This window comes from Crocuta crocuta, unplaced genomic scaffold, assembly GCF_008692635.1.
Source record: "Crocuta crocuta isolate KB4526 unplaced genomic scaffold, BGI_CrCroc_1.0 scaffold193, whole genome shotgun sequence".
Classification (NCBI taxonomy): Eukaryota; Metazoa; Chordata; class Mammalia; order Carnivora; family Hyaenidae; genus Crocuta; species Crocuta crocuta.
Window position 1 is genome coordinate 7,718,641 of NW_027529624.1, and position 8,119 is coordinate 7,726,759.

Sequence of the window (8,119 nt, forward strand, 5' to 3'; positions counted from 1 at the left end):
CAAGGCTTGAGCCCCTCTGGGCAGCTCGCCTCTCCTCTCTGTGCCTCAGTTTCCTCAGAGGTATGCTATCCTATCATATCATAGGATAGTACCCCCGTGCTTCAGATGAAGGAAGACTAGAGGGTGAATTCGCCATATTTGAGAAGGACAGGGGTGGGGAGGGGAGGGGGGGAGGGATGTGAGACAGGTGTGTGGAGTCCTGCAGGGGCAGGGGAGAGAGGCTTGGATGTCAGAACCCGGGTGGCCCCTGGCGCATTGCTTGTCATCTCTGGACCTCAGGAGCCTCATCTGTGATGGGACAGTTTGGACTGGGTCCCCAAAGGATGAGGAGACTTTGTTGTCGTCGAGCACAGAAGCACCCCCGGAAGGAGTGAGTAAACCCGGCGCCCTTGTGTGGTTCCATTAGCCTGGCACTATGACAGGCCCTCCTGGGCACTGTCCCATTTCATCCTTACAAGAACTCTACGATGTGGGTGCTTGTTGCCGATGGGGAAACTGAGGCACGGGTCCTATTGTTATAAGTGCCAGGGCCTGGGTGGCCAGCGACAACTCTCCGGGAGGGTGAGACTCGCTCTGGAGTTTGATGGTAAAACCTTCGGCCACCTGGACATTTCGCCAAAGCCCCCGGCCTGTCTCGCATTCTCAGATTTGATCCTCACAACATCTTCGTGGGGGAGAGTCGATGAGCGTCCCCAGTGCACAGGTGAGAAAACTGAACTGAGACACGGAGAGGGGAAGGGCTTGCCCGGTCTCAGCCGGGAAGCCAGTGTCTGGGCCAGAAGGGGAATCAGTTTCCCCCAGTTTCTGGGGAAAGGCCGTTCCAGGGCAGCAGGGTGCCCACTTGCTGGCTCGCTCTGGGAGCCCCGTCAGGCCTCTCTGGTCCCACAGAGGCCTTGAGAGCCTGTGCAGAGGGCAGGGAGGATGGGAGGTGGGGGGCTTGGGCCACGCAGGTTGAGCAACTGGAACGGGGGAGGTGGATGGGAAGGGCCGCTTCAGAATGCCCGAGTCACAGAGCCCAGGGGCTTGGGGCTTAGAGAGTTCTTTAACGTCTGGCCAGCCCATTCCACAGATGGGACAAACTGAGGCAGCCCAGCAGCTTAGATTGATTCTCAGACCGGGACACAGCTGGCCTGCCTCACAACTCGAAAGTCCCAGCAGCCCTGAGGGGTGAGGACCGATGGTGGGGAAAGGGGCGATGGGGGTCCAGCGGGCCAAGACCCATCCCAGCAGCCTGTGCCCTGGGGACGCAGGACCGAAGGGGTCTCTCCCGCCCTCCACTCCCACCCGCGCCCACCCTCCAGCACTCAGTAGTCACCAGGGTGGAATATTTTAGCACCTATAGAAAAACCGCCACAGACGGCCTGTGGCAGCTGTTGCTAAGGAGACGCTCCCAAAATAGCCCCCCTCCGCCAACCTTTCCCGCTGCTGCTCCTGCTGTGGGGAGGGGAGGAGGCCAGGAGGGGAGGGGGCGGCACACGAACTCTGGACCCAGGTTCACCCCCCCCTCGCCTTGCTCCTGCTGCCCACGCCGCCGAAACACTGGGGCAAGCCGATGGCCTGGGCAGCCGCAGGTCTGCAGAGGGGGCTCAGGAGCTGGCCTGTGCGTGCCTGTGGCCTCAACCACAGTCCTCAGCTGGAGGAAGGTCACCCAGATGCCGGGAGACGGGGGACAGAAGGGCGCCAGCACCCCAAGCCCCAGCACACTCCTATACCTGCGCACTCACAGACCTCACAGGTTTACACATCCACTTGTCCACACCACAAGTTCAACCCCACAAATGCCCCCCTCCCCAGATAGACATAGTCACCCCCAAAGACACAAATGGATGCACGGGTAAACACATATGCCTCAAATACACAACATACACCTGCAAGAACATACCACACAGCCCGAAATACACACATTTACATACACATACTCAAATATGAATCTCAAGTACACACAAACACCAATGTATACGCGCATGCCTGGCACACAGACACACACGCACACACACAGACACCCCTGAGGTAGATACAGTCTCACAGCACATAAGTGTACAAACACACACCCAGTGTGTGGCATTCAGGGAGCACCGAGTGGTGTTACCATCGGGTTCTGTGCAGGAGGCATGCATGCCCTGGGCTCTCCAGACTTCGTGGAGAACTTCTGTGATCCAGTCACAGGGTAGAAGATTGGGAGGAGGTGTACAGGGGCGTGACTAGAGGTTGTTGATGTCTCTGTGACTCCCTCAAGTAGGTGGTTGGGGACCAGAGGATGCCTGGTGCTGGGGGTAACTAACCTGGGTCCACTTCTTGGGAAGGGGGAAGTTCTGGAAGGGAGCTCTCACCTGCAGACTGCAAACCTCTGGGCATGGAGAGTTGGGAGCTCCAGGTTCACGGGCATCTGGAGGTCACCGAGCCTGCAGTTGGGGCCGGGGTTGAGGATGAACACAAGAAGACCCTGGAGTGGCCGCGGTGATGGTCCTTAACGCGTGCCCAGCGCTTTGCAATTTACAAGCCACTTTACACTCGTTCTTTCACATACTTGGGAACGTCTACTCTGAGAAATCGGGGGGTGCTGTCCCACAGCACAGGCGGGAGAGGGGACTTGAAGACCACACAGGAAGTTGCTAGCAAAGCTGGAACCGGAGCCCAAGGGGGTGCCGGCACCCAACTCCACAGCCTTCTGCCTGGTCGCACCGCACAAGCTGGAAAGCAGGCCAGCAGGGTACAGGGCTCGCCTTTGCCCCTGATTCGCCCTGTGACAGACACTGGGGAGCAGCCAAGCCCTCCATCTCCCCATCTGGAGAGCTGAGAGCGAATGAGGTGGGGGTTGTATACACCCGGTAGTTTGTGGCCACAGGGCTAGGGCGGGGTGCTTGCCAGAAGCCCTCAGATAGGCAGCGCAAGGAGGAAGGGCACCAGTCGCTCGCCTCCGCACTTGGCCAGCGCCCCCCTCCCCGATTCTCCTCCCTCCCCTCTCCTCGCCCCGCACCGCGCGCACCTCGCGCTCCGTGGCTCCGGTCCAGAAATCCGGGCTCCGGGTCTTCGCTGACGCCTCGTCACTCGGGAGACGCCGCGAGCGGCTTGCGGTTGCCTTGGGAACCTGGCGGCGGCCGAGGCGCGCGGCGCACGACTCTCGCGCGGGGCGCTGGGCCTGCACCGCACGCGGAGTGTGGCCCTTGATGTCTCAGAAAGACACCTGTCGCCAGCAGCCAGGGGAGGGGGCGTCGCAAGGTCTGTTATGTTTTCTTTTTCTATTAATTGAGGTGTAACTTACAAGCCGGAATAGCTACATGTTAAGAGTACAGCTCGATGGATTTTTACATGTGCTTAAAACCTGTGTAATCCCCACTCGGATCAAGATACACAACACTTCTAGCGCCCCAGAAGGCTTCCTCGGGCCGAGAGGTTATTTTTAATTGTCTTTTTTGCACTTCTCCTGGAATAAACCGGCGAGGGAGTGATCGCCTTCTGAGAACAGGGAATTTTCGGAATTTTCTTGTTTTCGCCTGGCTCTGCTTTGCCAGGCCCTCTTTGGGCCTTGATGTCCCCATAAGGGAAGCCAAGGACTGGCTCCCCTTGTTGAATGGTTTACTGCTTGCAAAGCTTGCTTCAGAGTCTTAGCTAACTTTGACTCCGATAACTAACCTATGAAGTCAGCACTTGGTTTATGCCCAGGTTACCCAGGAGAACAGTGTGACTTGGAAAGATAAAATGAATTGCCCAAATTCGGATAGCTCCTCAGTACGCGGTGAAACGTGAGACTTGAACAAAGATCTGTCTAAGCTTGATGGTCATCCTTCCCTCACTCCCCTTTTTCTCATGTATCGGCCTCTTTGAAAGAGCTGTACAGGTAAAATACACTGGGAAAGTGGGCCGTATTTCTGTGCACACATAGTTCCTTCTACCCGAGACTCCTACTATTTGCTCCCAGGTTTTGTCCTTCAGGCAAGCTCCTACTCATCCTGCAAAACCCACTGGGGCATCGTTTGAAGCCTCCCTCACTGCAATCCTCACTCACGACTGCCTCCACAACCAAGGATAATTCCACTCTCCTCTGTGTGGTATTTAACTCCTGCGCAGACACCGCCTCCCACGGTGCCCCAAGGGCTCTTTGAGGCTGCTCCTATGCTCACCCTGCCAGCCACCAGCCTGCAGCTGGGCTTCAGCAAATGTGCTCGGGGCTGAAAGCAGAGGTTTTGGAACCTTGGTTTCTCACTGCGTAAAAATAGAGCCGCGCTCGCCCTGATGAATGTCACTCAAGAGAGCTTGGGGGGTGGGATGCTTCCAGAACACCTGGGGCAGAGCTGCGGGAAGAGAAAGGCTGCCCTCAGCCCTCCCAGACTAGGTTAGGGAATGGACTTGTCCTTGCTGTCCCAAGGACGCCTTAGGCTCCCTGGGAAAAGTTCCTTCCTTCTACTGGGTAGTGGTCACTTGTGCCAGAGGAAGCCATAGCGGCCCCTGGTGACCCCGAGGGAGTCCTAGGAGCCGAGGCCCATGGCTCCCCGTTCTTTCCAGGGCCCTATCCAGCGAGAGGCAGCCAATTAAGTGGTGGGCATCCTTAGGATAGATTACACTTGATATCCACACTTTTCTTCCACCCAGAATTTGAGGTAACCGGCAGGATATTCACTTGGGTTTATAACAAAGTGTAATAAAGAGTGAGGACCAGGAAGGAAAAGAGATTATTATATCCATTTTTTCCCCTGTAACTCAGTAACTCCCCCACTCTCTCTCCTTTGACTTTGAACATACAATTTGCTTTGTTAATCAGGAAAAAGGAACCCTTGACCTTTGAGCTGAAGGAAGTTTCCCTCCTGGCTTCCCCCCCCCAACCGCATTCTGACAGCAGACACATTTGGGGTGTCGCGAAAGTGAGGCTTGCAGGGATGAGGGACATGCCCAGAAACACCCAGCGTCAGGGACAGAGAGTGGCTGATGGTGCAGGTGGCCAAAGCGCTGGCATGGGCTAGAGCCAAGGGTTTTAAACGAATTGGAGATTTTCTCTCTTCTCCATGAGGAGCTTGGAAAAATGTTCCAGCTTGAAGATGGGGTGGGTATGAGAAAGGCAGGGCGGATTACTAAGAACAGAGTGGAGGAACTTTGGGAGAGAAATGTGTATGTGCCCTAAGGGAGCAAGAGCCAAGTTTGAGCCTCAGTTTCCTCATCTGTAAAATGGGCGTGATGAGCACCCTGCCTTGAGACGTAGGGAGTATATCAGTTTCCTGCGGACGCTGGAAAGACTGGATGCAAGGAAAACCAAGTCACCAGTCAGCAACGGTTTTCCCTTCATTATCCCCATTAACAGATGGGAAAGTGGAGGCCCAAGGAGGGGCCACAGGAGGCTCAAGGCCCTGGGGCCACCCAGCCTGGGTTCTCTCCCCTCCACCACATGGTGGTCATTCCCCAGACCTACCCTGGTCCTGGCCAGTTCCCCTGAGGGGAAGGGGTGCTGGAGAAAGAGAGGGAAGAGAATTCTAGCCTTGCTGTTCCAGCCCCCGCTGGCAGTTGGGGCTGCTTCTCAGGAGGACAGATGTTTCACCAAATGGCAAATGCACGTGCTTTTCCCTGGCTTGGGGAGGAGGTGGGCGCTGAGAAGGAGATGCCAGCTGGGAGGGCAGAGAACCGTAGCCACACCTGAGGGGTTTAAATAGCCACCGCCTTCTCTGGGCGATGCTGGAAGAGAGGCATCTGGGCTGGATTGGTGGTGGGGGGGGGGCGGGGGAGCAGAGAACAGAGCAGCCCATTCAGAACCTGTCACAGCCCCGAGGTGAGTGCCTGGCTCCTTGGCTCTTGCACCTCACCTCCCTGGACCTCCATAGCTGTCACTTGCAAAGGGAGGATGTCAATCAAGCCTGCTTCAGTGGAGGCTGAACGGATAGAACTAAGTAACGTGCCTGATGCGTGCAAGGCACCCAGTCAGTGCTCAGTACTTGATGGCTGTTGTTATCCCAACCTCCCTACTGGGGCAGGAGTCCCCCCCCCCACATACCTGACAAATGGACACCCACCCCCTGTTCACCCACCTCTGGTGACAAGGATCTCATCCTCCCCTACGGACAACGGACAACGTACCTGTAATGCATTCATTGAATCACATAAACCCTGGGGGCTCCTGGCTGGCTCAGGAGGACAAGCCTGAGACTCTTGATCTCGGGGTTGTGAGTTGGAGCCCCACATTGGGTGGAGAGATTACTTAAAAATAAAATATATATTTTTAAAGCCATTAATCGCATAAACCCTGGAGTCAGACTGTGTGTTGGAGTCCAGGCTCCACTACTTACAGTTCGCGTGACTTTAAGCAAATTACTTAACCTGGCTGTGCCTCAGTTTCCCTGGTATAAAATGGGAATGATAGTGGTACCTCCCTCATAATGCTGCTTAGATCAGTGCCTCTCAAACTTCCGTGTGCCCACGAATCCGCCAGGGGTCTTATTTAACCTTAGATTCAGAGTCAATGGGTCTAAGGTAGGGCTCAAGATTCTTTTTTTTTTTTTTTTAAGTTTCTTTCTTTCTTTCTTTCTTTGAGCAAGAAAGAGGGGGAGGGGCAGAGAGAAGGATCCAGAGAGAATCCCAAGCAGGCTTCACACTGTCAGCACAAGCCTGGTGCAGGGCTCGAACCCACAAACCAGGAGATCATGACCTCAACTGGTCAGATGCTTAACTGACTGAGGCGCCCAGGAGCCCCAGGGGCTTGAGATTCTTCATTCCCAGAAGGCGATGCAAATGCTGCTGGCCCTTGGACCACATTTTGAGTCTCAAAGGACTGCCTTGCCCTAAGCAAGGTCATGGTGAGGGAGCCATGCAAGGGGGATGAGTAGGGGTGTGACAGATTCCATGCCAGCAAAGCCTCTCTGGCTGTGGCAGGGATGAGGGTGGAAGGAGGCCACCCTCCTCTTTTGGGAGAGATAAAGGTCCTGGGGTCAACAGGAGGGTGGCACTTTTTTTTTTTTCTAGGTGCGGTCCACTCTCTTTTTTTTTTCCTAGGTGAGAGAGAGAGAGAGAGAGACAGCGTGAGCAGGGGAGGGTCAGAGAGAGAGGGAGTCACAGACTGAAACAGGCTCCAGGCTCTGAGCTGGCAGTCAGCACAGAGCCCGACGCGGGGCTCGAACCCACGAACCGCGAGATCATGACCTAAGCGAAAGTCGGATGCTTAACCGACTAAGCCACCCAGGCGCCCCATCGTGCGGTCCACTCTTAACAGATGCAGAGACCAAGGTCCAGAGAGTGGCTGACCTGCTCAGGCGACACGGTGCTGGGAAGACTCCTGCTGGCTGGTGGTCCTTTGCCCCTCACCCTTCCTGCCTCCCACCCTGCTGGCCGACAGCCCCCAGCCCTCTGGAGTCTCGAAGCCTGTGTTCCTGTTTAACATCTCATTATACCAAGAAGAGGGGGGCGCCTGGGTGGCTCAGTCGGTTAAACCCCCTGCTTCGGCTCAGGTCATGATCTGACAGTTCGTGGGTTCGAGCCCCGCGTCGGCCTATGTGCTGACAGCTCAGAGCCTGGAGCCTACTTCAGATTCTGTCTCCCTCTCTCTCTGACCCTCCCCTGCTCACGCTCTGTCTCTCTCTCTCTCTCTCTCAGAAATAAATAAAACATTAAAAAAAAAAAAAAGAGGGAGGCACTGGCGAGGGCCCTGGATGTCTCTGACAGACTTCTTTCATACTCACATGAACCTCATTTTACAGAGGAGACGACTGAGGCCAAAGGAAGCGGAGGCCCGCAGCACCCCTGCCGGCCCAGAGCTCAGCCTGACTCCGGACAGGAGGACCGTTTACCGCCTTCCGCTCGGGCTGGTCCGGTCAGGACAAGGTGGCTCTGGCAGTGAACAGGTAAGAGGGCGGGATTGGGGACCCGCTCTTCTCCCCATCCAAGGAGGGAGGAGTCGAACCCCAGGCTGACGCTGAGGGCAGCGGTGAGTCCCATGAATGGGGTGCCACCAAGCCACTAGTTTATGCCAGGCGGCCCCCCATACGCCCTGGCTGAGGATGAGGGGGGCCCCGGGCAGCGAGAAGGGCGCGGTAATGGGGGCCCAAGGTCACGTGCGGGAGGCCCCGCGGCTGCGGGAGGGGCGGCAGAGGCGGCACGGGGCACGGGGAGGGGGGCGGCGGGCAGCGGGAGCCGGAANTCCCGC